Here is a 20,230-nt window from a genome sequence, read left to right as displayed (position 1 = left end):
TCTTCTAAAATTTTTATAGTTTTACATATAAATCTACAATCCATTTTGAGTAGTTTTGGTATAAAGTGTGAGGTTTACCATAGTTTTGTTTTCCTCCCTAAAACATCCAATTGCTCTGGCATCATTTGTTGAAAAGATTATTTGCTTTTGCATCTTTGTCAAGATCATTCCAACATATTTGTGTGGGTCTATGTCTGGGTTCTTTATTCTGTTCTATGGATCTATGTGTGTCTCTCCATCAACACCGTATTTTCTTGATCACTGTAGCTACACAGTAAGGCTTAAAATTAGATAGTGTGAGTCCTTTAAGTTTATTCTTCTTTTTCAAAATCCTTTTAGCTATTCTAGTTTGTTTGGATTTCCATATACATCTTAGAATAAAATTAATATTTTATTTAAATTGGCTATTAAAATGTATGTAAAAGAGAAACATGTGAATTTGATCTGTTAGCTAGAGCTATACTAAGTCACATTAAAATAAAAATGTAACTACTACAATAAAAAACAATCATCTGTAAGCCATGTGACATGATCTCATAAACCACTAGTGTGGCCCAGGCCCTCACCTCCCAGCACCCCTGTACTGGGAGTGGAACGCTGGCTATACCCCTTGCAGAAATTCACATGACTCTGTCCTTTGTCTAGGGCTGGCTCAGTGTTGGCTGGCCAATGGCTTGCAATTTATAGGGTGGCCCAGAGGGCAAACTCTGACCAACTCTGAGGCCCTGTAAGGACTAAGTGAACCAATCAGATCCTCCTTTGGCACAGTTGAGTGTCAGGCAGAAAGAGTCAGGAGTTGGCAGTGGGCATAGGGTGGAAGCCATGAAGACAGAGGGGACGAGGCATGCAGTGGACACCAAGATGAGGCGAAACCGATTCCCCGTGGAGGGAAGCCCTCGGGCACTTGTTCTGGCCTGGCAGTGCCAGGGAAGGTGGGGAACTAGACAACCAGGCGCCTGAGAGCTGTCCTAGGTTCTGAACAGGCTTCCTTTTGTGAGACCTGAAGTCTGTGGGTTCTTTTTCAACACCTCCCCCATGTTGAAGGTCGTGTTTCCAAAGCCTGCGGTTCACAGCAATTGTGGAGGACAAGACACCTTTAGGTGGCACAGAACCTGACTTTGATCACCACATGGGAAGCTGCTGCCTCTCCCTCCGTCTCAGCCTAGATCAGTGGGTCCTTCACACCTGGCCCTGCCCCACCCTCTCTAGGAAAGAGAGATGGCATTGGCTTTAGGGCTTTTGATGAGCAGTACTGTCCAGCTAGAGTTTTGTCATATTGCTCTATTTTTGGTGTGGTTTTCGATAATCTGCTTGCACATTTTTTTTCCTCCTTAAATACTGTCTGGTATGTAGGAGAGGGTCAGAATCTCAGCCAATGAATGAGTGAATGAATTGGGTGCTTTTTCCTTTTTCTTTGGTTTTTGTCTTTTTACCCCAACTGACTATGGACCCCCTGAAGGCAGGGACCGTGCCTCTGTGTTCCCATGACCGTTTTGTTCCTAGAGCCAAGTGAAGTGCTGGCATGGGAGGCCCTCAGCGGGGTGGCCTTTGCCTGTCCTGGTTAGTAGCAGCCAGGTGGATGAGGAAGGCACAGGAAGTCACGATTAACAGGCTGGCTTGCTCTCTGTGTTGGCTCCCGGAGGAAGCTGACGTAACTGGCTCATGTGGGCCCAGCTCCGTGTCCACGTCAGCAACTTGGCTTGTCATTCTTTCCTCGAAAGCCTCTTTGCAAGGGCGCTGGTCTCTGCACTCACACATCCTCTCTTCCTTCCCCCCAGGACGGGCCTTCCCCTCGCTCCATTCATAGCAGGCCTGGCCCTAGCTGCCTCTCCTCTGCTCTCACACCCACCTGGGAGTTTTCCACCATCCGGGAAAAGGCCTTTTCCTGGGTCCTGCCTTGAGACTCCTTCGGAAGTAGGGACACAGAGTGAGACTGACCAGCTTTGCTTCCTTGAGGCTGGGCAGTTCACTGAACTTTAATTTCACTTTCTCTTTTTTTGGCCTCTAATAATTTGCCATGTGCCGAGGATTGCATTGCAAGCTTGGCTGAAGATTTCCTTGAAAGAAAACCCCAACCAGGCTGGACGTATTAGTGTTGTCAGTTGTCAGCACGACCATTACTCTCCTTCAGAGGAAAGGTCACCAAATAATTTCAGCTTTGTTTAAAGCCTCTTTAACGGATCCTATAAAATGTTCTAATTACCAATAATTACCTGTTGCAGCGCTTACAAGCTTTTTAAAGCTTTTCTACACCCATTTCACTTTGTTCACACAGAGTTCAAGTTCTCCGATATACTTAAGCAAGAGGAAGCATTTCTTTTCTTTCCTTCATTTTTTTTTTTTAATCATGTAATTTGGAGTGTTTACAAGGCAGGCAGGCTTTCTCTCTTCTTGGTCAGCACTTTTACTCTGCTTTCCATCTGTTTCCATCTTGTCACCCAATAAGAAATTAAGTGCCATCTGAAGGAGATGGAAGTCTCTTTCTTATCAAGGGTAGTATGATCAGCTTCCGGTCTACTCAGAACCCTCCCATGCACGGTGTCTTTTGAGCCCCATTGAGAGGGGCTGGAGGGCACACCCAGACTGGGTTCTGAACTCCTGCTGCACTGCCGACGTTGGGGCTGGGTCAGTCTTTGATGCAGGGCCATCCTGGGCATTGTAAGGTGTTTAGCAGTGTCTCTGGGCTCTGCCCACTGGACTTCAGCACTGTCGCTTAGTTGTGACAACCAAAAATGTCCCCAGACGTTGCCCAATGTCCACTGGCAGGGGCAATCTCCCTTGGTTGAGAACAGCTTTCAGATGAGGGGTCACAGCTCAATGGGTATGCCCAGGGCCCGAGTGACGGCACCCTGTAGTGAGGGGGGCTGTCGGCACTGACAGCCCTCAGTAGCCCCCAATGCAGCACAGCATGCCACCTTTTCCTCTCCCGAGCCCTGTTCAACTTCCCAGCCTGTCCTTCTGCAATAGTCATTTTCAACATGAGTGCCTCTAATTCAGCTCATTTACCTCTTGGGGGGTTAGGTGTTGTTTCATGCTCTCCTGCCTCCCAAGTTTCATACCCAACAAGGAAGGCTCAGACATCTCATCTGATGTGGAGGGTCCAGCAGAAGTCTGTGGGCAGGGCGTGATCAAAGCTGCTCAGTGAGGCTGCCCCACAGTGACCCCAGGAGCACTGGGCAGTTCCCAGTCACAGGCTGCCCCGCTCCCTGGGCTGTGGAAGTGAGAAGGGGACTCACTAGGGTGGCAGAGAAGATGCACTAAGAGTCCCCACAACCCTGAGGAATTGTTTGGATCCCTCATGTCCCCTGTCCTGCCAGAACCACAGACTCAAGTTCACTGATAACCATTCGGGGCCCCTGTGTTAATGCCAAGCTCGGAGTCCTAGCTGGTGAACTCTGACCTGCCTGGTTTCCAGTAGCCTGCCCTCTCTTGCTCTCTGGCCAAAAGACTTGCTTTGGGTCAAGTCACCACTTGGAAAGTGGGTACAAGTGTGTTTGTGAGGTGTGTCTTGTCACTGGTGGTGGTGTTACTCAGGGAGAGGGGATTCTTTCATCTAAGGTCTCCCACATTTTGGAAATATTGGCTTAAACAGGATACTTTCTTGCAGGACTTCTCAGAGCCTTTACCTGCTAACACGCTCTGTGATTATCCAAGAGCAATACCAGCTACTACAGTTTCCAAAGTAATTTGACCACAGGGCATGTTTTCTTTTCCTGGGGTATCTCATGGCACCGCCCACAGATTATTCCTTGGGAAAAATGTCACCCAGATGTACAAGGGCACCTCACCAGCCTCTGCTGGCCAGTTCTAAGGTAGCTCTGAAAGTAGGAAGGATGGGACATCAAGTATGGAAGCCCAAACCCTCTTTGGGTGTGATGGCACTCAGCGGCTGGATTCTGAGCAGGACATTGGAGAAGAGAAACTATTTCTCAAATTTCTGGGCGTTTCCAAAGCTGTGGGGGTTAGTCTGGATGATGGGACTTTCCAGTCCATGTTGGTGGCCATGGGGCGTTGGGGGTGTGGCTAGAAGACACAGGGTAGGGGGACCCCAGGGGGGCTGTGCCCACCCTCCCCCTCCCCCTCCAATACCCAAGAGGAGAGGTGAAAGGGCAGACAGTATAGAAAGAGAAAGGAAAACAGAAGTTTCCACTTGTACCGGATGGCTTTGTTTTTTTATCTGTTTGCAAATGTTCAGTGTAATGGTTTGAAACCCAGCCGTGTAGCTGCCGCCGCCCACACACAGAGCTGCAGTGGCACTGAGCTTCAGCAGGCAAACCGTAGCGCCAGCGTCGGCCATTAAACCCGAACCCACACCAGGACAGGCTGCTCACCTACCCCTGGTGTCCCTCTGCCACCCACACCGGTGTCCCTCTGCCACCCACACTGCCCCGGCACCCCCGCCACCCGCCACCCCCCCACACACAATTTTTTTTTTTTTAATCTCCAGCACTCGGTTTCTCTAGAGAAGGCATAAAGAGAAGCAAAGGCAGAGATGGGACGAGCAGGGAGAAAGCTCCTGCCTCATCGGAGCCACCGGTTCTCGGGAGAACGCGGCAGCCCCCCCTGCCTGTGGACTGGCCACTGAAAGGTGAGAGAGGTCTTTATGATTTCTTTATGCACCTGGAGGTCTGGGAGGCCAGGCCAGATGAAGGGACCTTAATCATTGAGGCTTGTCTGTTGCCTCCCGAGTGATTCTATCAGGCAAGCATGATGGATGCTCCCTGCCACGCACACGCAGTCATCTCAGACACAAGCCCCCACTCGGGTCCCTGCGAGAGCCTTTGAGCCAGGGGGTGTCTAATGCCCCCTCCTCCACCTTTCAGCACAGCCTCCTGAGCCCGAGATGTGGACTCAGGTCTGTTCCTGCCTTTGGTTTGACCTGTTGATTTCCAACTCAGGCGGCTGACCCTTCCTCCATGGAGTGAGCACAGACCCATCCCTTTGGGGCCACGTGGAATGGTTCTCCGTCCAAGGGGCTTTGGGAAACCTGTTTCCCCAGTGACCCCAAGCCCCGTAATCAGAAGCCATCAGACCCAGCTGTCCAGCTAATCTGTATGAAATAGGCTTCCTTCCCAGTAGAAATCAGCAAAGTTTAAAATAGAAGGGACCGCAGTTGGAAACAAAGCTGTAGAGTTCTGTGTATGATGCAACAGGCGGGAGCATCTGCATGGAAAATATTAAGTACAAATGACACAGCTCCCGACCATGTGAGCCAGGAAAGGAAATGAGTTCCTTGCTTATTAAGCATGTTTGTGGGTTGGAGGGAAGCCGAGTGGGGACATCTCTTCTGGAAGGTTTAAACCTGTCGACAAGAAGGAGAGAAATAAAACAGGAATAACAAAGATGGAGGGACCGAAAAAAGGCCGTAATGCAATGTACGTGTAGAAGAGAAGCAGCTAGAAAAGCTCCGAGTTCTGTGCAGTCAGGAATGAATCCGTTGGCATAGATCTATTTTTAGTTTCCAAGATCTGTTACATTTTGCCTGGCATTCATTAATGTCACAGGCATGTTTCATTCACAGGTTCTGAAGGCCCTTAGCATGTCACTCAAACGGGGAGGCGTCGACCCTGGTGGAGGGGCCCCCCGTGGTCCTGCGGGGTCTGGGCTGCGACACAAACACGGGTCCAGAATGTTCCGCTCTCTGGCCTTGCCCTCTCCGGGTGTATCCGTTAATCTCCTGGCTCCAGCGCTTGGGGGTCTGGCCACTGGCCAAGGGAGGATTGGATTGTTAGCTTTGTTTTTCAAAAAGGAAAGGCTGCACATGCTGAAATTAAAAAAAAAAAAAAAAAAAGATGTTGGATCATGGCTTGAAACTAAAAAAATGGCGTTGGGGACAATTCCATCGTCACAAAGAAGAAAAATGGGCCTCCTAATCTCCAAACCAGGGTGATTTGGACAAAGTAGATTTCATAACCGGGGACGTCTTCCAATGTAGGTTAGATTTCAGCAGGAATTAACTATGGGGCTGGGGTTGATCGGATGTTGGCTGAAATCGCATGTGAGGCTAATTAACCCCCAAAGCCTGTCCACGTGTCAGAGCCATGGCAGTAAATATGGAGAGAATTTAAATGCAGGAGTTCTCATGAGCACGGCGCCTTGCTTCCCAAGGTGGTCACAGAATAGCAGCCGGCTTGAGCAATAGGTGAGAAGGAGAAACGCCAGGCCAAGTGGGAGTCGAACTGTTGGGACAACGGTCTGTGTACATTGGCAACAATTATTAGGTCAATAAGAAAGTATGACTCTATCAGGGCCCCTAATTAGAAGAGGTGCCTCATACTCTCTTCTCCAGAATATTCCCCTAGTAGCTTAGAGTCAGATGACTCACTGACGACTCGTTGTTCAGCGCCATTTATTGAGGCCTCTGTGGAGTCTTCACTTACTTCCTAAGGCATTTCTGGTGGTCTGTCCGACAAAGGCACGGACATGTCTTGAATGGGCGGGGGTAGTTCCGAAGGCATGTGGCTGGCCTCTCTGCTGAGAGGAGAAACACAAGGTGCGTGATTGCTGATGACCCTTGGCAAAGTCAATTTTCAGGTCCTCAAGGAGCACCACTGAATTTCTGACGTCCTAAAGAAGAAAGGTCAGAATGACCCAGAGGGTGTGAGCGAGCAGGGCACTGACCTTGGGTGTTATGCCATGAAGTTCAGTTCCATCCTGTCACCCCGACAGCTGACTCAGGGATGCCAAGCCCACCCATCTCAGCTACATGTATCTCGATGAGTCTTGTTGGTAACATTCGTCCCCAGGGCCTCCTCAGCAGGCACTGGTGGATCGTTCTGGGCTGGGAACCCCTGTGTTCAGCCCTGGCATGGGACCATGAGGGGGAGCCAGGCATGGTAATGAGACTCTCTGGCCCCTTCCCGACCAGCGATGTCTATGGTCACAAATGTCCAAGGTGGGTGTCCATCTTGGCACATCAGACTGCGCCAGTGGCTTTCAGGTTCTTGTCCTGTTTGAGACCTGACGAGAGGATGCCATTCAAACATCAAGTGAAAGCTTCCTCTGCTGCCCCAAATCTTCAGTAATTTTGCTGCTTTGCGATTTATTTATTTATTTTAATGCACATGGAGTTCTGACCTGCAAGACCAGTCAAAGTTCTGATCCGAGAAGGTCCTACCGGTGCCCAGGGCTGCACCAAGGAGGGGTTCACCTGCCTTTCTTTATTTCATCCTTGCAATGGCCTGGTGAGGCTGGCACTGTCTCCACCACCACTTCATGGAGGAGGAAACTGAACCTTATATATTTTATTTGTCACACTTCATCTTAGAAATATAAATTTTTGCATTGTACTCTTAGTATAGCCATTGGCCTTACTACAAAATAACACTTGCCCCTGAAAAAAAAAATCTTGATGGAAACCTGTTACTCCTGGGTGAGGTACATGTTTACCTGTATTGTTAGAAGGTGGCACTCCTGTGGCACCCTGCCTGTTCCGGAAGTACACGCATCCCAGCAGAAAAGCTGGGGCATAGCCCATGGGAGGGACAGACCACAGAGCCCTGAGCAGAGGGAGGATGCCCTCCATGTAGGTTTAGTGCTGAGCCTTCTGCGTCTGATAGTGACTCTGGCCAGTGCCCCCCGAGCTCCTTACCGTCCCTGCATAAAGGAGGAATCAGATACATTGTTACATCGGCATTCTGCAAAGGATCCCAGTTGACTGGTGTGCAGTGGGGAAGCTCTGCCAATGGTATGGGGTGGGGGCTCTCCAGGGAGCCCCCAGAGCTGGACCCTGACTCCCAAGCAGCCCTTGGCCACAGGCCCTCCCTGCCGCCTCTCCTCTTCCTCTGCGACCTGCCACGGGCCTCACATCCTGACAGGAGCCCTAGAAACGGGCCCTGTTGATGAAAACACACGTAGCCTTCGCCACAGGAAATGCGGCCTCACGTTCGCAGTGACAACCACCAGGCTCCTCACAGAAACCAAAGAGGGATGGATTTGAGGCTTTTCACTAAATTAGGAAACACATGTTCTCCCTCCCTCCCTCCCTCTCTCTCTCCCCTCAGCAGCTCTCAGTTCCCCTCACATGTAACCTCTGCCCTCCCTTCCTATCCCACATTGGGAAGCTGGGCGTTTAGGAAACAAAGTCCGTGCTCCTTTGGGCTTAGGTAGAAGCTGTGAGAAAACAGGATATTAGTAATGATGGAAGCCAACGGGCCTCAGGCCCCAGGTAGGGTTGTCAGATAAAACACAGGACGCCCAGTTAGAATTTGAATTCCAGGTAGGCAGCAAATACTTTCTTAGTATAAGCATGTCCAAAATATCGCACAGGACACACTTATACTAGCGTATTATTCATTGTTTCTTTGAAGTTCAAACTGAGCTAGGCATCCTGTAATTTTTATGTATTTGCTACAATGAGTAACCGGCACACAGGGGACCCACCACGCGAGACTCAGAGCTTCATCTGGAACGTCTCCCTCCAGGCTGGCTTTCTGGCCCTGTGACAATAAAAAAGAAAGCAGCCTTTATAATAATAAATCCAGCGGGTCCTCAGCCCTGGGCGCCCACTGACATGTTCCGTGCGGGTAGGTTCTGCCCAGTGGAGGCGCGTTGTTATTCATCGTCCAGGGGAGAAACTGAGGCCAGGGAGCTGGCGTGACTCAGGGCGCTCGTCAGCTGCGGCCTGTCTCACTGAATAGTACTTTCTGGCAGTGGGCGGGTAAGCAGCTTGCTCACTGGGAAAGCAGGCTTCAGAGGAGCAGTAATAACAGGTTAGCTTGGAAGTGCTCTGTGCAGAGATGGGAATGGCTGTGTCAACACATGCAAATTATATGCAAATACACTTGGCCCACAGCAGACTGCACTACCTGGACGGGAGATGCATGAGCACAGTCCTGCAACCCTGGATTTCGGGCAGGGGCAGGTGTACCTGGCTGAGCATGCTGGGCCCCAGAGAGGTCCACGTTCCTGGCTTGCACGTGGGCTGGGGAGGGAGGCGTGTGTGTGTGTGCGCGTGTGAGCAAGCGCGCACACGTGCTTTCTTGGCTGGGTGAAGATGCAGGGGGGGGGGCTGGTGTGGAGGTGGACGTGTGAGGCTGGGGGAGGGTGTCGACGTGTTCATGACTTGCCACCTTGATCTGTGCACCCCCAGCAAGCCACATGGCTCCGGTGTCCTGGGATAACCCTCCCGAGGCACTTCTGGCATCTCTCTCTGCCGAGGAAGACGCAGCCCCTTTCCCCGGGCATCCTTCTGCTGAGCAGCCTGGGGTTGGAGCCACTCCCATGGCCGAGGTTCTCTCTCCTCTCCTCTACCTCATTGCCTCCCACAAGACCTCCATATCTTCGCTTGATTCTCAGGTCCTCAGGAAAGCCTTCTCACATACCCACTCCCTGACGGCTCCGATTCCCTAGTACTCATCGCAATTATAATTAAACTATTGAATGTGGCTCTCACCTTGGCAGATCTTAGCATCCAGGAAACCAAGCTAAATCCATCACTATGCGCGGATGCTAAGATACGCTCCAAAAAGAGCCGCAGAGAATGTGCTGCTGAAGGTCAAGGTGGGGGGACACCTCCAGCTGGGGAGACCACGGAGGCTCTTGTTAGGGGGCTGTGCTAGGGTCTACCTTGATGGACAGGAGGCTCTGGGCATATGCACCTGGGGCAGGAAGGGAGCTCCAGCTGAGGGAGCAACGTAAGCAAGAGTATGGGTGGGGGGTGCGTCCATTTGCCCACCATGCCGGGCTCGGTGCTGGTGACAAGGTAGAAAGGTCCCTGACCTATGGGGCTTGCAAGTAATGATACGTTTAATAGTGTGGTTCCTGCAGGGCCCCTGACACGGCAGGAGCAGGAGCATAAGGAACTGAAAGGCCAGTGTCGTGTGGTCTCCTGGGGAGCAGAAACAAGAAGTGGGGTTTGGGGAGGTGGCAGAGGCCAGTGCCCATGAGGTCTTGCAGGCAGAGGAGATCACTTAAGAGCTGGGACCGCTGAGGGCTTGTAACTAGAGTGGGGTGTGTGCAGATGTACCTTCATTATGGCTGAAGAACGGATTTGTAAGAGGCAAGGCTGAAGGTAGATCACTGGGCTTTTGTGAGCTGTGACCCGTACAATTCGATCAAAACTCTGCTTGGCTACCACCACCACCACCCCTGGCCCAATGGGCTCAGTGGCTACTTAGCAGCGGAACAGGGTCTCATCAGACCCTGTTCCCGAGTCCCCCTGTTTCCCGCCTGGCTTCCCCACCGCCTTCCTTTGGACAACACGTGCCTTGGCTCCTCGCCCACACTCTCTGAGTTCTTCCTCTCTGAGCCAAATTCTGCACAACTGGACCCAAAGAGAACAGGAAGAAGTCACAGATAGGAAGCAAGCTTAGGAACCACTGCCAGAACGCTGAGAAGGTCAGGGCCTGGTTTCTGTTTGGCCCTCCTCCCTGGGCCGTGCATGTCTTCATGGGCTGCGCTCCCTGGGGGAGCAGAAGGCTTGGCAGGACGAGCAGATTGCTTCCCAGTGGAGCGCGCTCCAAGGTGAAGTGCTTAATTGTTCTGGCCGCTGCCCAGGCCGCCTGGGTCTCCCGGCTGCCAAGACCTGATCAGGAGGCTGGATGAACACATTTGACAGTCCCAAGGGCCCACCAGCACACCCCCAGAAGGGCGTGTCAGAGGTATGGTGTCCCTACCATGCTGAGTCATGGAGGGACAAGACCCACGAATGCTTTGGCCAGCCTGGCCTCGGAGAGGGCATTCCTGCTTTGCTACTTCGTGCAGAGGCGAACTCTTCCTTTGGAAAAGTCACAGGCGCCTTTTATTCTGACATACATAACTAAGAGGCTCCATTCCACAGCCCCTTACCCAGGACCTACTTGGAGCTCAGCTAAGAGAGCTAGATTTTTGTCCCCGTCTTCGAGGAGTGCATGGTCTAGTGAGACAGACTGACACACACACACAGGTCATTGCAATACCCTGTCCCAGGTGCATGAGGAAGAAGGGGCGCGCTGCCACCGGACCCTGGAGGTGGCTGCTGCCTGGGCGCATGGGCTCATAGACACAGTCCTTGCTTGGATTTCTTTGCAACTGGGGCTAGAACCACCACCCACAGCAATACTTACCAAATTTATTCTTTCTTTTCCCATCCACTTTCTCTCATCAGTGGCCCTCTTCTTCAGACTCTGTGCAAAGTTCCTTCCTCTGTTCTGCCCCTGGTATTTTTCGGTTGCTTTCCCTACCTCCGTGCTGTGGTGGATGCTACTTAGAATAAAAGCTCTCCTGTGGCCTGAAAAGCTCTGCGTCATTTGTCCTCTGCACGCCCTGTGGCCTCGTCTCCCAGCACTCTCCTCTTCACCACTCCTCTGCATACCCCTTAGTCTTCTGCTGGTTTTACCTTGACAGGTGAGGACTCACCCCAGGGCCTTTGCACTTACTGCTTCCTCTGTCTGGAACCTCTTGACCTTGGGTTTCCCTATGGCTGATTCTGTCTTTAACTTCAGGTCTCTCCTCAGGGATGCCTCCTTCCCTTCCGTCATCACTTGTCATCACATTCCATTTTTCTTTCTTCATCACACATATCTCTACCTGAAATTTCCTTACTCATTCATGTGTTTTACTGTTTATGATTTTCTCTCTCACTAAAATGTCAGCCCCATGAGGGTAAGGACCGTCTCTGTCTTACTGTCCCCTAATCCTCTGACCTAGAAGGGAGCTTGGAAGCTGGTTGGCATTCAAGAAATATTTGGTAGACAGGTAACTGTTGCATGTAATTTCCCTGACAGCTGGGGGTGGTAGTGGTGGTGGGGTGGCCTCTTCTTCCGTTGCTTTTATCATTAGTATCTACTTGATTGGCTTTTGTTCTTATTTTCTCCCCAATATCTTGATTATGTATCACATAAAAGACTATAGAACCATCTAGTGAAGACAAAAGCCTCTCAAGGCACGGGAAGTGAAGGAGCTCACTGGGAAGGTCTGGTTTCAGTGGGTGGAAAGCAGAGGGGCTGGCACACGTGTCATCAGTATTCTCATCTGCACATCTGTACGTATGTCCACATATGTTTGCACGTATGTGCATAGAACATCGTGACAAAAACAGCCACAGTTTGATGTTGTGGGTAGTTGCACGGGTTCTGGTGAGAGGTGGGCTCTGGTCCCGCCTCTATGACCTTGCAAGTGTGGGGGTGGCACACCAGTTTTAACTTATGCGCTGAATCTCACTGGGCATGATTTCCAGGAGGTCTCGGTGAAGAGGCTTCTGAGGCCAGCTCTGTGGGGAAGACTGCCAGGGGTCCTGGAAGGGGAAGGGACATGTTAGATCACCCCTGAAGTACTTTTACCTCTAAATTCCATGAACCCTTATCCTTTGGGAATGGGAAGAGATGAGATGGGGACCCGGAGCGAAGGGGCCAATTCCCCTACATTGGGATGACTTCATCTTCAGAGTCTGGTTTTGAGAGATGTGCTAGGAAACCCCTCCTGGAGGGTATGAAGTGATGGTCAACCTGCAGAATGGATGTGTGAGGTGTGCGTTTTTCCTGGCACCCAACCAAAGACCCTGAAATGCCCAGCATTTAAAAACAAGTCCCACGGAGAGCGGGAGATGGCTGTGCTTGTGCTGCGGGAAGGGTGACACAAATGTCAGCCTTGCTCTTCCCTCTGGGTGCAGATGGGACTCTGAACGCTGCCTTTGGAGGGAAACTGGGTGGCTTACAACTGGGGCTCTGCTCCCTTCTGTAAAGGGCTTGCGGGGCTTACGATAAGAACACAGCCAGAGGACAAGACAGTGGGAGATAAAGCCAGAGTGTGAGATCAGAGGCCCCCAAGAGGAAGCGAAACTACATCTCTGAGAAGGGCCGGGGGGCTCAGGTTGGGACTTGGGCTCACGGAACAATCATCATTTGGTTTCACAAGGACAAAAGGATTCTTGGCTGAAGAAGCAGCTGGCAGAGGCTAATATACAAATCTGTTTTAATCTGTTTATTGAAACATTTAAGCATATTGTTTGCGTAAATACATCCAAAAGATGCTGATTAGCCTGTCTTCCAAGTGGTGGTAGGGGGTGGGGTCCCAGCGCTGCCATTTTGTTCCCCATCTGGACCTGTGAACTCTTCCCCTTGAAAAACAAAAACAAAAACAAATTCCTTATATAAGAAACTTTTGCCTGTGGGAGGAGGGGGGAACAAGTTTTTCTTGTTACAGCTGAAAGAAATGTAGGGCTTTTTCTTTCTGGTCTAAAAAATTAATCTCCAAAAGCAGTGGGTGATGCCAACAGAATCTCTTCAGGTGCTGAAAGTGATTTCATTTTTACACTCGGCGGTGAGAAGTCTGGTGGCCGAGTGCTCAGGAACCACATCACGTCTTCCTAAATAGGGACACACTTGTAGGGGAACCAGAGGCCCTGCCTCCCCCTCGCTGTTTGTCTGTCACTCAGGCACTTGCTTTCTATGTGGCTCTGTGAGACTGCAGCCAGGGGCGGGGGTTGGGTGAAGAACTGCAGAGGCAAAGACGGTGGGAGAGCACCGTGGGTGACGGGCCCTGCCGGGCTTCACAGCTCCCCGCCACGTGTCAGTCACGGCCCCGGAAGCCGGGAGCCAGCCTGATGGAGCCATCTCCACCAGCGCGATGGGAGCTGCTCTGCAAAGGGTCGGGGTGGCAGGGCGGGCGGGGGGGCATTTATCTCCCAACAGCCTTTGCAGCACAGGGAGAGGGAATGAGGACCATTCTGGAGAAACGGACTTGTGAGCCAGAGGGACGTCATCTTGGTGAACTTCTGCCTTCTCACTGGCCACGGCACTGGGCATCTTTCTGCTTCCTCACTCAGCCCTCCCCAGGGAGTTTGGGCCAGAGACACCCAACCAAACCCAGCCCGTCCTGGTGTCAGAAGAATCCAAAGGACTGACTCAGGAGGTGGTCTGTCACTTCCTAAGGACTGTTATCAGACCCCCAGGGGTACTTCTTTAAAGAAATCTTTTTTAAAACGTCTTTAACTTTAGGTGGGCCTTTTTCTTTCTTTTGAATAAACTTTCCCTTTTGGAATTCTTTTAGGTTTACAGAAAAGGGGCAAAGTTAGCACAGGGCGTCCCCGTACCCCTTCCCCCGGGTATGACACGAGCGTGGGGCATTTGTCATGACTGGTACTCAGCTGTACCTGAACCCCAGACTTTATCTGGATTTCAACAGTACTTCTCTGAGGGTTATCTTTCTCCTCTAGTACCCAAGTCAGGTGGTATCTTTTGATAACACTTTTTTAAAAAAGTTAATACTTAGGCAGTTATTTTAATGGCTGTTACAAAAATACATTATGACCATGTCAACTGTGATTACAGCTTGGGGCAAATTGAGTGACAAGAGCAAGTCAATGTGAAGAAATATGTTATAAATATCAGTGAAGATGACATGCAGCTTGGTGACAAGGAACAAGGCACGCTGTGTCCAGCCCCTTCCCTTCACAGCCCCAGTGAAGGGAAGGGCGGAGTTCAGCGTCCCCCACAAAGCCAGTCACAAAGGCCTGGGGGGGCCCCAGGATGGGGACTTCCACAAACCAACAGCGCCTCTCTCCTGAGCGGAAGGAAGAAGGAGGTGGAGGAAACTCTCGGTGGAAATAAAGTTTCCATTTCAATTATTCAGCCGACCCTTGACCCCCATTACCATGGATAATCAAAACCTGGCTGGATGCATCATGTTTTAAATAAAAACATTGTTTAAGTGGCTCTGAGGACGTGCCGTTGGATAATTGCATGGGGCACTTGTGCAATTACTCTTCGGGGAGGGGGGAACTTTTCTGTCTGTACAAAATGAGAGCAGCCAGCAGTACAATGTCACCTATCTGTGGGGCGCTCCTTTCTCCAGGGCTCCAACAGGCTCAAGCGCATTGCTCATCACACGTGGATGACAGTGAGAGCTCGAGGGGGAGCCAACTGAACCCGAAGAGGGCACTGGCTTAAACGAAAATCTGAGTGTGTGCTCCAAGGGACAGCAGTGTCCAGCCCCACAGGGGGCCATGTCCCTCTGCCTCCCTGACCCCCACCCCCACCCCCAAGGCTCTGAGTTTGATTAGAGGCCGAAGTGGGGCACTGATGAGGTTTGCCAGGTCAGGCAAGGCCCCGCTGCTTTGTGAGTTTGTCGGTCTCTCAATGAAAGGTCTGGGTTTGCTCAGGGAGTGAGGAATCTGATAGTTTTGTCACTCAGCAGATGTTGACCGAGGGCTGATTCTGTGCCCAGCACTGAGCCCACCATGTGGTGGGGTGTGCGTGAGGACCTGGCAGGGGACAGAGAGGAATACCTGAGCAGCCACCGTGACAGATGGGACAGCTAACCCGAGAAGGGGTGGTCATGCAGAACGAGAGCCATGCTCCAAGCATCCATCTCGGAGAGTCGCCCGAGGAGGGGTGGCAGCCTGTCTTGACTGGTCTTGCCCCGTCTTGGTCCTTCACCAGTTGTGTCCATGGTGTGTACAAGAGTGTTGAAACAAAGACACAAGCGAACGTATCTACCCGTTGTCATTTATTTATTTATTTATTTATCATGCTTTGGGGACCATGACGCTGTGCTAGACTCAGTTCAGTGCTTTGAAGAGGGCCACTGGAGGGGGGGGGAGGGGAATAAAGGCAGGCAGCAGGATGTGGGGACAGGGACAGCCCCTGGGGACATGCCAGAGAGACTTGTCTTGCAGTCACTATCAATTTGACTCATCTGAGGCATTGCGGAGCGTAGTGCCCTGCTTGCTGGGGAGGCTGCACCAGGTCCTTGGGCCCCAGGCTTCCTGCGCAGGCTCATCACAGCCTTAGCCCTGGGGGAGCCAGGTGGCTGCACTTGAACTTGGCTGCAGCCAGCCCCTCTCCCTGTGGCTCTCTGCCACGTGACTGCACATTGGGGGACTGGGGAAGGTCCCTTGGACTGAACCCCAAAGGCAGAGGTTCATCGAGCTCCCGTGGCCACGGCTTTCTCTGTAGGAATGTGTGTTGCTGGGATGAAGGGACGTGCGGCATGGCCCCTGGGCCCCGCTATTCCTCTCACCTGGTCTCACGTGGACACACAGAATGTCTGACGTCTTCTCCTGGCTCTGCTGCTTTTTCTTTGAAATAGCTTTGTTGTAAAGAACAGTCACTGCAGGCTGCAATTCTGCCAAATGAGCCTTGCTTTTGGCAAGGGAGCGGTAATACCGTTTTTGTTTGTTTCCTTGGGAATACAAGGCCCGAGAAAGCGAGTTCACCATTCTTTGAAAATGACTTTTTCTGTGGTGACTGTTGCCACATGCTTAACTCATTGGTTATCTGTCGCATGCTCTGGAGAGTTGAATTACATCATGGTGCTAAGAAAAATTGGAAGGGGAGCGATTTATTTATTATATTGAGATATAACTCACGTACTATAACATTTACTGGTTTTCAGTATATACACAGAGTTGTGCAGTCATCGCTATTATCTCATTGCAGAACACCTTCTACGCCCCCAAAACAAACTCGTACCCATTAGCGCTCACTGCCTTCCCTCCCCTGTGCAGGCTTCTTGTCTGTACAGATTTGCTGCTCCTGGACATTTCAGATAAGTGGCCTCGTACAGCATGGGGCCTTTGTGTCCGGCCTCTTCACTTACCATCATGTTGTCAGGGGTCCCCTATGCTGTAGCACGGATCGGCACTTCATTCCTTTTTATGACCTAATGATAGTCCATTGTATGAATGCCACATTTTGTGTATCCATTCACCTGCCGATAAATTTATTTTTAACCAACTCCAAAGGTGAGTTTTTTAAAGTAGTTTTTGTAGAGGTAACTTTTTCATTAATTTATCTTAATGAAGTTCATTCAGGCTGCAACTGGGGAGAAAAAAGGCAAATCCAGGTCTTGTTAGGCTATAGGGACAATTTTGTGTCTGAGGACTTCCTCAGTCAAGCTTGGGAACCACCTGGCCCCGCCCCCTGGGGGAGCCTCATTCGCCCCTTTTTGCTGTAGCCTCTCTTTTTCTGTAGATCTCTGCTCCTCAGCCTTCCAGCTTTCAGGCTTCTGGGGGTTCTCCCCCACTCCAGGGGAAGGCCCATCTCTCCAGCATGAGTGTGGGTGTTTTGTTGGCTGGTACCAACTTGAGTTTCTGGTATCCCCTTGTCTCTCCCCAGGTCCATGGCTGCCTCATGGCCCTGTCCCTTTCAGGGGCAGTGGAGCCGCACAAGTCTTCACATTTCGTACATTTTCAGGCCTCCCCAGCTTACCTCTTGCTGCTGCTTCTGCCCATCAAACTCTTGTGCATCCTGCAATGCCCTGCTCATCTGTCATTTCCTCCAGGAAGGCTCCGCAATCCCTCTTCTCCTAGGCTCCCATAATGCTGTGTTTATATGTCTCATGGCCGGGATGGCTCTTATATTTAACAGCGAGAGAGGTGCAAGTATCAATACATCAGAATGGATGCCAGTGTCAGGGCCCGGCAGGCATTTACTCCTTGGTAGCTGGGTTCTGAGGGTCCCTGGGGAGGGGAAGGGACCCTGGAAGTGAATTGTGTCCCACATGCCAGTGAGTGGAGACTCACTCACATGGGTGAGTTGCGTGACCGCTGGCTCTGCACCTGTCTCTCGTCCACTCTCAGCTGCGTGCTCCCTGAGGCTTGCACAGCCAGCGAGGTGCATGCCCATTGATGTGGGGGTAGGGGGAGTGGAAGCCACGTGAGTCTGCATAACTGGGTTCTTTCAAAGCTCAGCTCACTGCGCCACATGAAATCCCCCCGCCCCAAACCCAATCTAGCTAACATGAGGCTTAGACCCATGACCAGCTGGGGATCACTGGTGAAAAACGGCACATTTCAGAGCATCGGGAAACTGGCTGAAAGAAGCTAACACACCACCACTGTGTGTGGTCAGCTTCACATCTGGTGCCCCATCTCGCTCCAAACGCATTTCTTGCCATTAGATCCTGTTCTGAGTTAGAGACCCGTTCTGCCTCTCAGCCTCTGTCATTTAGAATACTTGTGTTTTTCACTCTCCATCACTCCTTCGAAGTCAGAAACAGCAGGGCTAGGACTCGCGTGGCGAGAGAGAAGAACTCACTGAAATAGCAGAATTTAAGGGGCGCCCAAAGCTCAGTCATCAACAGCATAGTTTAGGGCAGTATCTTAAATATAAAAATTAAGGCAAGCAGTTCCATATTGAACCAAATGTCAAACTTGTGAATAAAGAGAGCCTCACAGAGAGCTTGTGGGGCCTCCTGCCATCATCAGCTGCAATGGAGGTAGATGCTCCTTCTGGGCCCCCAGGAACATCCAGGCTTTCACGGGGAGGCTCTGCAGACGCTCCTAATCCCGTGACCAGGAAAATGACCAGACAGGCTCCAGTTCTTACCAGCCTGCACAGAACAACCTCAACTTTCATGCAATGGGTTGCACACCTCCACTCCCAGGCAGAGGTCTGTTTACAGGTTTTTAGATCCGTAGTCAAGTCACGCTTATGCCAAAGTCACGAGCTGTGGCTCTAAGCTGTTCCCCTCTCTGCATCTATCTCTTCCTGTTTTCAAAGGGTTCCTACTGTGACATTAAGTAATGTATAGACAATCATTGACTTCCTATTTCTGAGCCGGTTCAGGTTTCATCTCTGTTGAGTCCCCTCCGGGTTGCTGAGAACGGTGCATTTCTCAGTTGGAGACAGAATTGACTCAAAGGCCAAGCCATGGAAGGCCACCCTCTTTCCTTGTATTTCCTAAGATGCCGGGAGCATGTCTCTGTCCCCTGAGATGCTGCCTGCGCACTGGGGACCAGTGGAGGATGCCTAAGGTGGCCTTCTCAGCTGAGAGTCGCGAACTCCCTACACAGGCAGGGAGGAGGGCACGGAGCCCACTCTCTCCAGGTGGCCAGCCCCTGTCTTTCCCGGACCTTGCGCTGTCTTCTCAGTTTCAGGCCAGACCATTTGTGTTTCAATCAGAGCATCACCGGCTGAAAATACATCTCTCTTCGTAAAGGTATGTAACATGCTGTGTGAAACAGGCATATAGAAGATGTCAGTTTAAAAAAAAAAAGCAAACTCTTTTTTACCCTATGTTCTTAATGATATATTTATCTTCAAGTGCGCAGTTATCAAGAAAATGCTACGTAAAACTGGGTCTGAGCCAGTTTCGTAATTCTCTTGTGTGCTTAACACCACGGTTGGTTTTTGTCAAAATATTTACCGCAATTCATAATGGCTGTCAGACACCAGGTCCACAAACCACGTTGTACTAAACATAAAAACAAGCTGTAAGAAAATGTGGTGCTTTGTAAGCGGTGTTCTGTTGTGATGATGTACCTAACTAAATCGAAGGTGTAAATTTGTTAGAAACATCAATTATGTCAGCCCAAGAGTTGGGAAAGCGAAATGTACAGTATAATCTAAATATCAAGGTACTTGATAGAGATATTATTTATAGCGGTCCCATTTACCAACCACCCAAGGGTAGCATTTTTCAATGAGATTTATAAGGGACCATGGACTCTGGACCATGTATTTATACACATATTTGGTTTCCCAGTATCCAAAATAGCTAGGAGATGGAGGGTCTGTCAGATAAGCCCCAGGGCCCATGTTCTGGGAGGTAATGTTCTTCTCCGTTCCCGTAGCAAATCTTTCTGTAAGAATGAAACCAGAGATGTTATCTGCCGCAATGCAATGGGGGACAGGATGCAACTTAGAAAAATGATAATATCAGCTGACTGGGAAAAGCAGAATAAATGTCAGGGCCCGTTTAAAATAATGTGCCTTTTAACCACCCTAATTCTATTGCCCCAGGAAAAATCAATCATTTAGGACCACAAGGCTGATATTAATTAGAGCAAGTGCTTAGATTCTGTGGCAAACTTGGGGGTGTGTGGGAAGATTCTGAGAAAGCCAACGGATGAAGGTTGCACTTCAGCTGGGAAGCTGGGGAGGGGGATGGTCCGATAGGAGCAGTTCCCCATAAGCAGGGTCACCCCGAAAGACCCAGATGATGGATGAGCTACCCTGGAATGGTCACGTTCAGAAATATCTGCAGAGCCCTTTTGGGGCGTATCTGTCGAAAGTCTTTTTTCTGCTTTGGTTTGCAACCTAGGGAGAGGTCTTCGCAGGACTTCATAGCCTTAGCTGCAGTTTTATTATGATCCCTCTGTATTCACAGCAGCGGTGCAGCTTTTCCTTACTCAGTAGTGATGTAAAACATCCTTTGAATATAAAGACACGTAAGGAAAAGTGAGTCTATACAAAGAAAACAAAGTCAAGGAAAATGAAATATGCTGAGTGGGGCTCAGGGACGTGGTTTTAGGGAAACCTTAGATGCTACATCCGATAACATCCACTCACATGCTGGGAAGGTTGCT

At 50.6% G+C, this 20,230-nt stretch overlaps 1 protein-coding gene across 3 annotated transcripts in view; it reads left to right on the top strand.

Moving 5' to 3' along the window:
• The first annotated feature begins 4,246 nt into the window (after positions 1 to 4,246).
• ZNF831 (zinc finger protein 831) overlaps positions 4,247 to 20,230 on the top strand; it is a 99,647-nt gene continuing 83,663 nt past the window's right edge. For 2 of the 3 annotated variants that reach the window (XM_019757164.2, XM_074317339.1), the window contains exon 1: positions 4,247 to 4,588. The gene's annotated coding sequence lies outside the window, so the exon portion shown is untranslated. Of the gene's footprint in view, positions 4,589 to 18,488; positions 18,862 to 20,230 lie in introns of those variants that run through there. The other variant, XM_074317338.1, reaches the window with a different exon arrangement.

Source organism: Rhinolophus sinicus, linkage group LG13 (genome assembly GCF_036562045.2).
Source record: "Rhinolophus sinicus isolate RSC01 linkage group LG13, ASM3656204v1, whole genome shotgun sequence".
Lineage (NCBI taxonomy): Eukaryota > Metazoa > Chordata > Mammalia > Chiroptera > Rhinolophidae > Rhinolophus > Rhinolophus sinicus.
Note: the sequence above shows the minus strand (reverse complement) of the source record. Positions and strands in the feature narration are given on the sequence as shown.